The following is a 14,096-nucleotide window of genomic DNA, read 5'->3' on the forward strand; positions in this document are numbered from 1 at the left end:
GGAAATTGGTCTGTAGTTTCCTAAAACAGCTGATCAAAAGTCGGCTTTTTAAGTAAAGGTTTAATTACAGCCACTTTTAAAGCCTGCGGTATATAGATAGGTTGATCTGATCTAATATGGAAGTATTAATTAAAGGGAAGACTTCTTTAAAAAGTTTAGTTGGGATGGGATCTAACAGACAGCTAGAGGATCCAGATGAAGAAATAATTATAGTTAACTCAGAGAGCTCAACAGGAGAGAAATTTTCCAAGTATACATCTGGTCCTACAGTTGCTTTCAGGGCTGCTGTGCTTAACATCACATCAGTGATGGTGGCAGGAAGGGTCGGCCTGATTCTCTCCCTAATAGTGAGAATTTTATTGGTAAAGAAGTTGATGAAGTCATTACTGCTGAGAGCTGAAGGAATAGAGGGCTCAACAGAACTGTGACTCTTTGTCAGCCTGCTACAGTGCTGAAAAGAAACCTGAGGTTGTTCTTGTTGTCCTCTATTAATGATGAATAATATAAAGTCCTGGCCTTACAAAGAGTTTTATTGTTTAATATTAGACTATCCTTCCAGGCCAGGTGAAATTCTTCTAAATTAGTGGAACGCCATTTCCTTTCCAGCTTTCTAGTCGCCTGCCTAGCAGAGCGTAATTCTGAGTTGTACCACGGAGACAACTTCCTCTGGTTCATGACTCTCTTCTTCAGAGGGGCGACATCATCTAGAGTTGTAGCAGAGATACTGCAGTGTTTTCTACCAGATGATCCACTTGTGTGGGACTAAGATCAGCGTAGATGCCTTCCACTGCTTTAACACACGGCATCGAAGAGGATAAGCATGTAACTACTTCATTAAACTTGGCCACGGCATTATCTGTCAGACATCTACTGTAGTGGGATTTATTCCCACATGCTGTGTCGTCCATTATTGTAACTTCAAATCTTAATAAGAAGTGGTCCGACAAAACAGGGTTTTGAGGAAATACAATTACATTTTCAGTTTCCATGCCATACGACATAACCAGATCAAGGGTGTAGTTACCACGGTGACAGGGTTTATTTACATTCTGAGAAAAGCCTATAGAATCTAATAATAAGCTAAAAGTAGACCTGAGGCTATCGTTGTCCACGTCAACATGAATGTTAAAGTCTCCCACTATCATCACTTTATCTGAACTCGGCACTAAATCTGATTAAAAAAAAAAGTCTGAGAATTCAGTTAGAAACTCTGAATAAGGATCAGGTGGGCGATAAACAACAACAAATAGAATCGGTTTCTCTGCTTTCCAGTTTGGGTGTGAGAGACAAAGAGTCAGACTCTCAAATGATTTATAACCAAGTTTCGGCTTTGGATTAATTGATAAACTTGAGTGGAAGATTGCTGCCACTCCTCCTCGGCCTGAATCTCTAGGAATATGATAATTAATAAGACTTTATAAAATTGTATATACTATATATAGATATATACTGTATATACTGTGCATTTTATATTTTATATTTTTACTGCTATTTTATTGCTTTTCTATTTTTCTATTATTATCTTATTGCTTCTGTATGCTGCTGTAGTGAAAAAATGTCCCCTCGGGGATTAATAAAGTAACTACCTAACCTAACCTAACCTAAGACTGGGAGGAGTTGCTTTATTAATATGAACATATTCTTCCTGTTGCAGCCAGGTCTCTGTGAGACAGAGTAAATCAATCTGATGATCAGTTATCAAGTTATTTACTAACAGAGATTTAGACCAGAGAGATCTGATATTTAATAGTCCGCTTTTAATTGTCAGATTGTTTTGATCCATTAATTTGGTAGGATCAATTTTAATTGATACATCTTTTCTTGAGTTTTTTAAATATAGGTTGTCTGGTTACAGACACAACCACTATAGGATGTTGAATATTTTGGGTGAGTGACAGCTCTAAAGAAGCTGCAGAGGAGCGTGTAAGACTGCAACTCTGCGTCCTGGCCTCAACCCTGGGATGTCAGGTTTTAGGGCTGTTAAGAGACATGGCAATGTTTCTAGAAAGAAGAGCTGCACCATCCAAAGTAGGATGGATGCCATCTCTCTGGATCAGACCAGGTTTTCCCCAGAAAGTATTCCAATTGTCAATCCAAATGATAAAAAGAAGATTTGAGAATATAATGAACAGGCTAACAGCTTCACTCTTAATCTCTGTTGCTCTTTCTGTTACTCTCTCTTCCACCATTTAAGTTCCCTATCCACTAACAGCCTAGTCACAGTCTTTGTCTCACCTTCACTGGGTATTTTCAACTGCCTAAACTCACCCAAATCTTCCCCACATCAGTGGCAGATGAGAGGATGCTCTTATGACTCATGATGTTATATTACAGACAATAACAAACATCCTTTTTTTTCTGCTTCGTTTTGAAATATTTACTTTCTTTTATTCCCGTTTCCTTTTGGATGATGTATACATTTTGTGTCACGTCCAATCCGACCCCAACACCCTCCCCCTACACTCTTTCACTCCATTTCCTAGTTCGCGAAGAGGGTCCACCACATCAAGTGTCATTCCAAACCAATTACCCTTAAGTGGGAGTGGGTTATAAATCCCTCCAACACCGAGTCTGCATCGATGCAGGCTTACAAACCACATTCTCTCAGAAGTGCAGCACCGCTTTTGAGTCTGGGACAAAACGCCTTATACCTACAAATGTGAGCTCCGTGCTGTTATTTCTATGGGATCAGTAATAAATAGCCTGACCTCAGGCAGAAAATGTCTTAGATTGTTTTGGTGCACACATGACAGAATTAGAAGTTACATTGTATTTTGGAACGAACATGTCATTGTGTACCCAAGAAAACGGTACAAGTGTTGATTATTTGATTGCGTGTGTTGTACAATTTCAGGGGCTGTGGAACAAAAAATGTATAAGTGTTCCTTTCATTCCCCTGCTACGCCATGAATGTAATGAGTGTGCCAATCGTTGCCAACACATCTACTGTACACCTTTGTCAGTGCCGTGAATAAAATTATCTTTTAGATAAATAGATATTTAATTACAACATCTTTCTGAAATATTTTGGTTTATAATCTTCCGTTGCATCTCACCCTTGCATCCTCAAGCAGCTGTTGGCCTCTTAAACAAGTGCTGTAGCAGAAAGATTGGAAACCTGTTTCCGTGGGGAAAAAAGTCCTCCCAAAGCTTGCCAGTGAATTTAGACCCTCCCGCTTACTTAAGAAACCCTCCACGGTTACTTTACCTTTACTCCTATTATTATGACCACGATCCAAACTGCAGACCCTAGTGAAGTACTCCCTGCTATTGTGACCACTGGTCCAGTTCTATATAGCTGAGGACATGTTGTGCTTGCCATGATTCATTTACATGGATTACATTGAACAGTATTATACCTCCCATCCTAGTTGCATGTTTTTTATTATCATTTTATTATCTTGGCTCCTCCCTTTTTCTCTTCGTCTCCCCTTCTGCCTGAACCAGCCTTTATTAAAAAAAAAAAAAAAAAAAAAAGAAAAAGAAAAATGAAACCAACAAATCTCTCCTAACTGTATCATTATTTTTCATATTCTCATTACAGTGTGACACAGGGTGACTGTGAGAAACAAACACTTCCTGTAAATGTGCATTAATCTGCAAGAGGGTGTTGGCCGAGGCTGAGAACAAGACATTAATTTGGCACAGTGCGCAGCTCTCTCACACACTGCAGTAGGTGGCTGACATGCAGTCCTACCTACATGTGGACATGCACATCTATACAGGGTGTCAGAATACAGGGCATTTTCTGCAGTTCAACCAGATTACAGATATTTACAGCTAGATTTCACTTCCTTATCAGTCACTCATTCATTACCAGCAGGTGAGTGAATCCCTCCCATAGTTTTTGAGCAGCTATCATTGGCTGGGCACAGACAGTAATAGGAAAAGGAAAGGAGATAAAACAAATATGTATACCAATTTTGGACAGATAATGCATGTGACAGAGGATGGTGGAACCACATAAAAGCAGAGGCCCAAAAATGAAGTGTGTTTACTGTCCATGAAGGAATCCAAAGTGGAAGGCAATACAAGGGATTCAGTGCTGGACCCTCAGAATGTCATGCCTCAGAACAAATCCCATGTTGCTTGGCAGGTTGTGCGCTTTGGCTCTCTTGAAATGTCTGCATATCAGTCTTTTTGTTTGGAAATACCACATTAACATGAACTGAATGACATCATGCCGAGTAAATCTGAAAAAAAAAATGCCTTCAAGACCCCTTGTAGCAGCAGAAAGAAAGTGAGAGCTGTGTTTGGCTATGGTGGCTGTAGATACAGAGGCCAAAACAGGATATGTTTATAGTCAAATGACAAAGAGAAGAAGTAGTAAGTCTGCGTAGGGAAAAGGTCGGGGTGCCCAATTAATCCTAATAAAAACAATTGTGATCTCGATTCATGCGTCTGTGCGATCTCATTTCAAAATAACAACAACTCTGACCCATTTTCATTCGGGACATCAGCTACATCAATACAAGCGTTCTTACTCTTCCTCAACCAATAACAACGCAGCGTTACACCACGTGATGCAGAACAGGAGAAGCCGGCAGCAAAGTAAAGCGAGTGACGGACACTGACAAAAAAGACAATGCTCAGAAAAAGTTTAAAACAGTGTTCCCTCTCTGTTGTCCAGAGTTGACATGCAGGTTTCATGACAGCTGTCCAGCTGCTGAGTTCTTCCTGCCGTCTGATAGCTACATGAAGGCCACTCGCAGCACCGCGAGAGAAGCTGAAGGAAAACTACCAGACATTGTAATGATTAGCCTGCTGTTTAAATACGATGTAATCTTCTTTCATCAATGATGATAATTGATATTAAGGCTGTAGTTTTTTTTTTTTTTACATTTTGAATCATCAGTGTTTTATGAAATCAGAAGTAGCATTTCATTAATATAATTGATCTGAAATTTACAAGGTTTCCTTGATAAATCCCACTATTTATAATATTATAAATATTTCACGAGAATATCTTATTTCCTATACCAGACACCATTGTATTTTTTTTAGTCTTCTCTATCAATGAAAGCAATAAACATTTATATTGAAAAGGAGACAATCGTCAACCCAATTCTAAGCAAAAAAATGATTATTCTCAATTTATCCAGAATCATGCAGCCCTACTCTCAGCTACTTTGAGACATACAAGGATGTAAGCAAGTAGGAGTCTGCAAAGTCATAGGTGATCTACTGTATGTGCAAGCAACAGCACGTGTTGTAATCAATTGCAGAAGGATCATGGCTACTCTGCACAGTCATTCGCTCAGTCAAGCCTCTTGTTGCACTTTGGGCTGAAAGGCCACAGAAAAAGGACAGAGAAACTTTGCCAGCTGCAACAGGTATTCTGTGTAGCCCGTGAGCCCCGAGCAACTTTGCTAATCGTCCAACTTGCTATTAAAGTAGAATAGCGCTGCACTAACCTAAAGCTTACCCTGCCCTGACGTTAAACAGATTAAAGTCCCCACAATGTTGGCAATGCAAGTGCAGACGCCCTTAAAAACACGTGCAATACTGAATACTGTATATTCACACTAATATTCTCTGCAGCACATGAAGTCATTCAGCTCTATGAGCAGAACTCCATGTAAAAAATGTTCTGTGGATTTTAAGCATTCATACTATTTTTAATGAGTCAGCAGTGACATTGATAAATAGGACAAAAGGGGAGTAACATTGAATAAAAATGCAGAAGATCTGACCAAAAATGATGCAAGTTCTTTCAAAGTCCTTTCCGAGCAGAGAAAAAAAAAATCACATAAATGAGCCGTTGAATTGTAAGTCTCAGCACTGCAAAGGCCTCAAGTAGTTTAAACCCTAGTTTATAATTCTGTAGACAGTTTCCTCTATTTCCTTTCAGCAAATAGCTGCATAACCTGCTGAGGTTTAGGGTGAAAAGTGAAGCTGAGCTTTCAAGAGCAGTAAGAACATGTGGCAGACAGATAAAAACATGAATTATTTCTAATAAAAATGCATTTGATTTTCGCTGTCTGAGTGGTTATGGCCAGGAAAGCACTTTGTGTCTCATCATGTGTCTTCAGTCATTAGGCGCTGCCAGGATCCAATTCATTATTTGAGCGCGCGCACTTTACCCAGTAACAAAGCCTGCAGGTCCAAATGTCGAACAAAATCTCCCCTTTTTTTTTGTTCCTGAACTTCTCTTGACAGCTGTAAATATTCATGGTTATGTCACAATGGGGATGTTGAATTGCTGTATGGCTGCCTGTGCCGAGACATTGAATGCGGCTCCGAATGTTAACCAACAGACTAAAAAGATAAAAGCAGTGCCAACTGCGACACGTCACCCTGATGTCACCGGAGTCTTCTGTGGCCATTCTACTCTCTTTTTACATGTTGGGTTCACCAGCTGAATGTAATTAAACAAATGTTACAATTGTCACCGTTTCAATTAAACTGGCGCAACAATATTCTTTTGCTATTGTCAAAACGGTGTCTGACGGAGCATGAGTAGAAGCCTTTTATATTAGGTATGTAATATCAAAGCACATTTGTTCAACTTGTCAATGAAAAAGGACGTGGGCCTCGTGGAGCTGAAGCAGCAGTGGTTTGATATTTTGTCACAATATCATTTATGTCTTTGGCCGCATTCAATTTACATAATTGTTAGAATTGTTTCCATTCATCTGGATTAAAACAACAAACAAACTCAGAAACAGAAAAAAAAAAACTCTTTCTATCATTATTTCTGCATCATGTTCCACTGTTGGAGGTTTGACTGCCGCTTTTTTTTTTTTTTTTTTTTAATGATGTCAGCGCCCCCTTCTTCTGCTGTGGTTTAATGGCATATTAATGGACAATTAGCTCCACCAGCTGTTTAGCTTAAGACTTTTAACACGTAATATTCACCCCGACGCATTTTAATGCGTATCCACTAATATTAGCCGAACAGATTTAGCCGCAAAGTCAAACACCAAAGCCAACAAGTATCGCTTTTTCTTCTTCATAAGGCGTATGTTTATTGTTAAACTATGGTTAGGCTAATACTATAATAGGGGCATAAAGCAAAGAGAAACACAGAACAGAATGGTAAATTGCATTTAAACTGTCATGATCGTGACGGCCCCAAATGTTATATAGTAATTTTAAAATTCCTCCTTTAAAAAAATGTTGCGAAGAAATTAGTCACGAGGCTCCGCTTGGCAGAAATCATATTCAGGATATATTTGTAGGAATCATTAAGAAATATGGTAATTTATAATCCTATTGCTTACTTTGGTTTATGATCAGTGCGTGTGCAGGGATGCTGATGGATCTTAAACATTTCCACCAATCAGTGTAAACGGAGATATCTCAAGATGAACAACTACTGCAGTTTTACACAGTCTTGTGGATTCCTCAATTGTATCGCAAGAACGTGCTATCCGGCTCAAATTCTGGCTTTCATTTAACTTGTAGATGATTTATCTTTGTACTGTTTGCTTTTACTGAAACAAAACATCAGCTGAGTCACTCAAGTGATCAGAGAACAGTTACATGCTTTGGCATTACCCGTCCAACCATTCAGTTTGTTTTCCCCAATCCTGTCTCCTGGAACTCCAACTGTATACTCAACTAATTTGCAACTGCAAATCTTGTTTCAGAGAAAACGCTAATGCGGACCAGATTATGTTTTCAATCACCATAATGAGGACATTTTAATTAACACATCTGGCAAGTAGCAAAACTGTTCATACTGCGGATACCAGTAAATGTTCACAAATAATGTGATTCACTTGTTTTCAGCCAAAATATCCAATAATGTAATGCAATATCTTCGTCCAATGACTGCACTATAATTAAATTTAAACATGTGGTTTTGTTTAACAGAAAAAGTCTTGAAGTGACTTGAAACACATTTCCACTAGAATGAAACGTTCTTCAGAGCTGAGATAATTTTTCTCTCCAACCTTTCAATGTTTATGCAAAAGTTGACAACTGATCTTAACTTTTCAAGAAACTCCCTCCACTGAAATCAACTTCACCACTTTAACTGAACAGAAAGTCGTAAAAAAGAAGCTGTTCTTCTACTCCATTGTAAGCTTTTGATACAGTCACAATTCAAAGCTCCTGTTTTTCCTAATGTTGTTGCTGAGATGGATGACTTCATATTAAAAAGGTCAAGACACGAGTTATGGATTTTGTGAGTGTCTCTGCTAAAATATTAAATATGAAGTCCCATTATAAGAAAAGCATTGGCTCACTTCAATAGTCTTCTGTACAGTGCAGTCAGACATTAGTTGGACCAGTGACACATTTGTCAAGATTTTGGCAACAAACTCCAGCACACTTGATTTAAAATGAAACAAAGACTTTAGTGCTGACTAATTTAAAAGTATACATCTTGCCCACATCCATACTGAGTGAACGGTGTATGAATTGTAGTCCTAGTCCTCCAATTGTAAGAAAATGCAGCATGACAATGCAACTAAACACATGGACAAAGCGTGGCTGCAGGTCCAGTCTCTTCAACCTACTGATCATACGGTACTCTTCGCCACTGAAAACCAGACTAAATGCTCAATTATTGGCCGGGACAAAAGACTTAGAAACACACCTGGGTCTAAAATAATACAGCTCAACAGCTGTACCACAACAGTCTCCTGATTGACCACACACGTAAAACCACCTCTCATCAATTTAACCTTCATGAGGGAACTATTCATCACTGGACTTTTATCTGAATTAATTTGAGCAAAGTATACCTAATGAATTAGCATCTGTTCAGTGTATCCTAAATAATTAAATACCGCTCTACTTAAAGTGGTGTGCAAAAGACTGACCGACATGCATACGTGATTGTGGCCCTTAAAAAAACAAAAACAAAAACAAGCTGTGCACTTTTGATGAACACGCAATATTTGTCTAATAAAAAAAATAATAATCATGTAAGGAAATATACACAAAATATAAACCACAAACAAATACAACAGCAGCTGGGTTTTGGCTCGTAGGAAAGCCAGATTTACAAATGAAACGCTGATGATAAAAGAGAGTCCACAAAGCGAACACAAAAGTAAATACACAAACATTACACAGCAGCAGCTCTACACCGGCTGCTATGAAAGCCAGATTTACTAAATATCTTGATGATAAGAGCATCAATCACTGACATAGTTATCACTCGGAGGCAAAGCAAAAGCACTGACACATCACACTAACTGTTGAGAAGACACTACAGTACATTCAGGCAACCTTTACTATATTCACTTTATTTATTAACCCCCCCCCAAGAAATCTCACCATAGACCGAACCTCTTTATGGGGACATAGTAGGCCAACAGTATATGGCACGTCCCTTTAAGACCTTTGACCCGACTGTCAGACCTGAAACGTCACTTCCGACCACCGTGAAAGTTCAGAATTTAAGACCCGAAACTCTCGCAAAACCCGCAAAAATAAAAACTTAACTTTAATTTTTTTTTTTTTTTTTTTTTTTTTTATTATTTATTTTCTTTGTGGAGCTGCAAGTCACTTCCATCTGTCAGTGGGTGCTGCAGCGCCCTGTGCACCCGTACTTCCTAAAGCCTTGACTTCGAGCTAGCGTAGTGACACGAGGGGAGGACAAAACAGGAGGTTAACATATATACTTTTATATTCATAGACAATATGTAAATATCATAACAATTTAGTAGTGCTGTGTTGCCTACAGAGCAGACCATTCAAAGAATTTGTCAATCCTACAGTATTTATCCTAATTACCTTCAATTTCATCATATATCCATTATCCAATCAAATCTGAAAACCCACCTACTGGTACAACACACAAAAGAGTTGCTTTTGACATATGTTTCATCTTTAAGCAACCGCACACAAACTTAAGGTTGTATTGGATAGCATATTGTATTCCTTGTTTCATTGTTTTAACTAAACAAATAAACGTAACTTTAATGTTAAGCACAATTCTCCGTCCAGCAACTAATACAGAGATAATAAAGTAAAAAGAAAATAATTTTGTGATAAATGTCCATTCTTCTGCACAAAAGGGAGGATGCGTCCTTTTTAATGTTTCCACCAGCGTTGTATAACACCACACTTTAAGAACGTTGACAGTCGCCTGTCATACTAATGAATACAAAACAGGGTCCTCTATCAGTTTTGGATGCAAGTAATCTGACAATGAGTCTGATATGGATTCCCACAGAAACTGCAGACTTGCTGTCAGTGAGGGGATTACTAAGGATTTTTTTCCAGCGCCACTTATTTGTGGGTACTTTGGGGAACAGATGGTTGATGATTTCAGTACAAGATAAGTGTAAAAAGTAGCTTTGGTCATAATTGTGACCAGATGGCCACACAGCAACATGCTTAAGAACTATTGTTGCCTCCCCCTTATTTTGTCTTACAGTTTCCTATTCAAAATACAGTGTGTTAATATATTGTTCCCTTAATACAGACACGTCTCTTATTAAATACAGAAATGGAGTTTTAAATTTTAACTTGACATAAAATATATAAATCAGAAAACAGGAATAATATGAAATTGGGAAGAACATTTGACTTCTCACTTTTCACACGGGTTTTAATGTGGCATCTTTACTTGTGTATATTGGACATCCTGTCATCGTAACATTTAGTAAAGGAAAATAATGACCAATATGATCAAATACAACAGAGAAAATGATGTCAAGTCACGAGCCAGGAGCTCCCATGGGTTTGCTCTATGACTGATATTTATTACATTACATTCTCTGAAGAAAGCGATAACATTCAACACTTGGAAATAGCCTATACATTTGCACACTGATGACAATGACAATGGACCTGATCTCTTGTCAGAACTGCCGGTAGAAATACAATGTTCAAAGGATATAACTTCCACACGTCTGGAAAATAATTTAATGTCTCTACTTACAAAATAGTTATGTGGATAAAGACATGAGACTGCCATCATTTCTAACGGTGTTGGTACATTGGACTTTAGTTTATCAACCAGGGACATTTCAACCTTCTGGTTTACAAAGACTTTTGGACCTCCCACTTGGTATGTAACAAAGCCTATTTCTTTGTATTTTCACATGTTCTTGCAGCAGTTCCACGACTCCTCTGCTTTAATTTTGACCAAACAGTCATTGAAAGATAACCAAATGCAACATTTTAGTACTGTCCTCAGCCGTGTATTAATCATTCTTATGTTATTCATCTCTGGAAATGTTCACCCAGACCCTGGGCCCGCTATTCATTGTCCCACTGCCTCTAATCTATCGTTTAATGATTTTTGTGACCGTAAATCATTGGGCTTTCTTCATGTCAATATCTGTAGTTTGTTGCCAAAACTTGACTATTTAAAATCTTGGGTGCACACTGCAAACCCTGATGTTCTGGCTGTCTCTGAATCATGGCTTAAGAAAGGTGTCTCGGATCTAGAAATTCGAATACCCGGTTACAACGTCTTTCGTCAGGATAGATCCACCAAGGGTGGCGGCGTGGCTTTATTTGTAAAAGACCATTTGGAATGTTCTGTTACGCTGTCTAAATCAGTCCCCAAACAATTTGAACTGTTACTGTTAAAACTTAAACTATCAACAAATTTCACTCTGTCTGTAGCTGTTTGCTACAGACCACCCTCTGCTCCAGCATGCACATTAAGAGCTCTCGGTTTACTGTTGGCCCCTCACATTTCCTCTGAGTTTGTCCTTCTGGGTGACCTAAACTGGAATATGATCAACCCCCCTGATTTAGTTACACAGCAATTTGATGCTTTAAACCTCTTTCAAATTGTATCTGAGCCAACCAGACATAATTTGAAATCACCGTCGTCTGCCACACTGATCGATATCATTCTCACTAACACTCCATCAAACTACCGATCTGGAGTCTTCAGTCAAGACTTGAGTGACCACTGTGCCATTGCATGCGTTCGCTCCGGCCTCTCTGTCAAACGTCCACCGGTGATTGTGACCAAGCGCTCACTGAAAAACTTTGACAATCAGGCCTTCCTGCATGATGTTTCAGCTGCGTCTTGGGAAAGAATCAATCTTATCCCCTCAGTGGAAGACGCCTGGTCTTATTTCAAAAACACCTTTAGCCGAATCATTGAGAAACACGCCCCATTGAAACGATTCCGGACGAAGAATCGATACAGCCCCTGGTTTAGTCATGATTTGGCGGCTCTGATCCGCCTAAAAAACACCTCATGGCGGAGAGCGAGGTCTTCCCAGTCTGCTGCTGACTGGCTGGCCTTCAGACAATACAGAAATAAGACAACACAGGTGATCAGGAAGGCCAAAATCAGTTATTACAAAGAAGAATTCTCAGCCAGTGGCTCTGACGCCAAGACATTTTGGAAAACAGTAAAATCCATGGAAAACAAACTTGCTTCTCCGCATCTACCCACTTCTTTGATCTTTGATGACATTGTCGTCACTGATAAACAGCGCATGGCCACACAACTCAACCAACATTTCGTGAACTCGTCTAATTTCCTTGGTGCAGCTGCCCCTGTAACAGATTCACCTAACACCCCTACTTCATCACCCAGCGTTAACAGCTTCTCCCTTCAACATGTTAAGGTTTCAGAAGTCCTGGATGAGCTCATTAAATTAGATTCAAACAAGTCAGCTGGATCTGATGGGCTTGACCCCGTGTTTTTAAAATCAGCGGCTCATATTATTGCTTCCCCTATTACAAGACTGTTTAACCTGTCATTTCATTTGTCTGTTTTCCCCCTTGACTGGAAATCGGCTACGATTCTCCCCCTCTTTAAAGGAGGCTCTGGCTCTGACCCGAACTGCTACAGGCCGATTTCCATCTTGCCCTGTTTGGCCAAAGTCTTAGAGAAACTGGTACATAAACAACTAATTCACTTCATTGACTTAAATCATATTTTGTCTGACCTGCAGTCTGGGTTTAGGAAAGGCCACGGATGTACCACCGCTACACTAAAGGTCCTTGATGATGTCATCTCCGCCATGGACAACAAACAGACTTGTGTAGCTGCCTTTATAGATCTAGCCAAGGCTTTTGACTCGGTCAGCCATAACATTCTCCTGCATAGACTTACCAGCATTGGCTTGTCCAGTAGATGTTGCAACTGGTTTGCTAGCTACTTGGCTGGTCGTGTCCAGCGGGTGAAGACCGAAAACATCATGTCTGAACCTCTTACCATCTCTAAAGGTGTGCCTCAAGGCTCCATCTTAGGCCCTATTTTGTTCTCCATTTATATTAACGATGTAGCCAAAGCTGCAGGAAATTCCAGGATTCATCTGTATGCTGATGATACCATCTTATATTCAGCTGGTCATTCACTCCACTCTGCTGTATCCACTCTTCAACTAAGCCTCACCTCCATCCAACAGTCTTTCCACAACCTCCATCTGCTCCTCAACTCCAAAAAAACCAAATGTATGCTGTTTGACCGGAAAAACCTCATCATCCCCAGCCCCCCCAACATCTACAGTGCTGATGGCTCAGAGCTGGAGTTTGTCAGCTCCTACAAATACCTTGGCTTCTGGTTGGACTCATCTCTCTCATTTAATATACATATCAATAACCTTCTGGCTAAAGTCAAAGCTAGACTGGGTTTCCTGTATCGAAACAAGGCCTCCTTCACACACTCTGCCAAACTCACCCTTGTGAAAATGACCATCCTTCCTCTATTTGACTACGGCGATATAATTTATAAAATGGCATCTAAGACCACCCTCAGAAAACTGGACACACTCCACCACTCAGCAATCCGTTTTGCCACAGGTGCCCCCTTCACCACCCACCACTGTGATCTCTACAGACTGGTGGACTGGCCCTCCCTTCACACCAGGCGACTACAACACTGGCTGCTCTTGGTCTACAAATCCCTTTTGGGAATGACCCCTCGCTACCTCTCAAATCTTCTGCACATCTCGGACAGCAATCGCCATTTAAGATCAAGTGACTTCATTAGGCTCATCATTCCAAAAGTCCGTACTGTGTTTGGTCATAACGCCTTTCATTTTGCCTCTGCAAACGACTGGAACTCACTTCAAAACACACTCAAACTAACAGCTCTCACCTCTCTCAACATGTTCAAACTAAAGCTGCAACAAATCATAGTTGACTGCTGTACCTGCTGACCAGCCCTTGCTTTTCTCTCTCTCTCTCTCTCTCTCTCTTTCTCTCATTTTTATAAA

Source organism: Brachyistius frenatus, unplaced genomic scaffold (assembly GCF_029030835.1).
Source record: "Brachyistius frenatus isolate BFR_SWC_R1_liver_20210118 unplaced genomic scaffold, ASM2903083v1 Contig_3, whole genome shotgun sequence".
NCBI lineage: Eukaryota > Metazoa > Chordata > Actinopteri > Embiotocidae > Brachyistius > Brachyistius frenatus.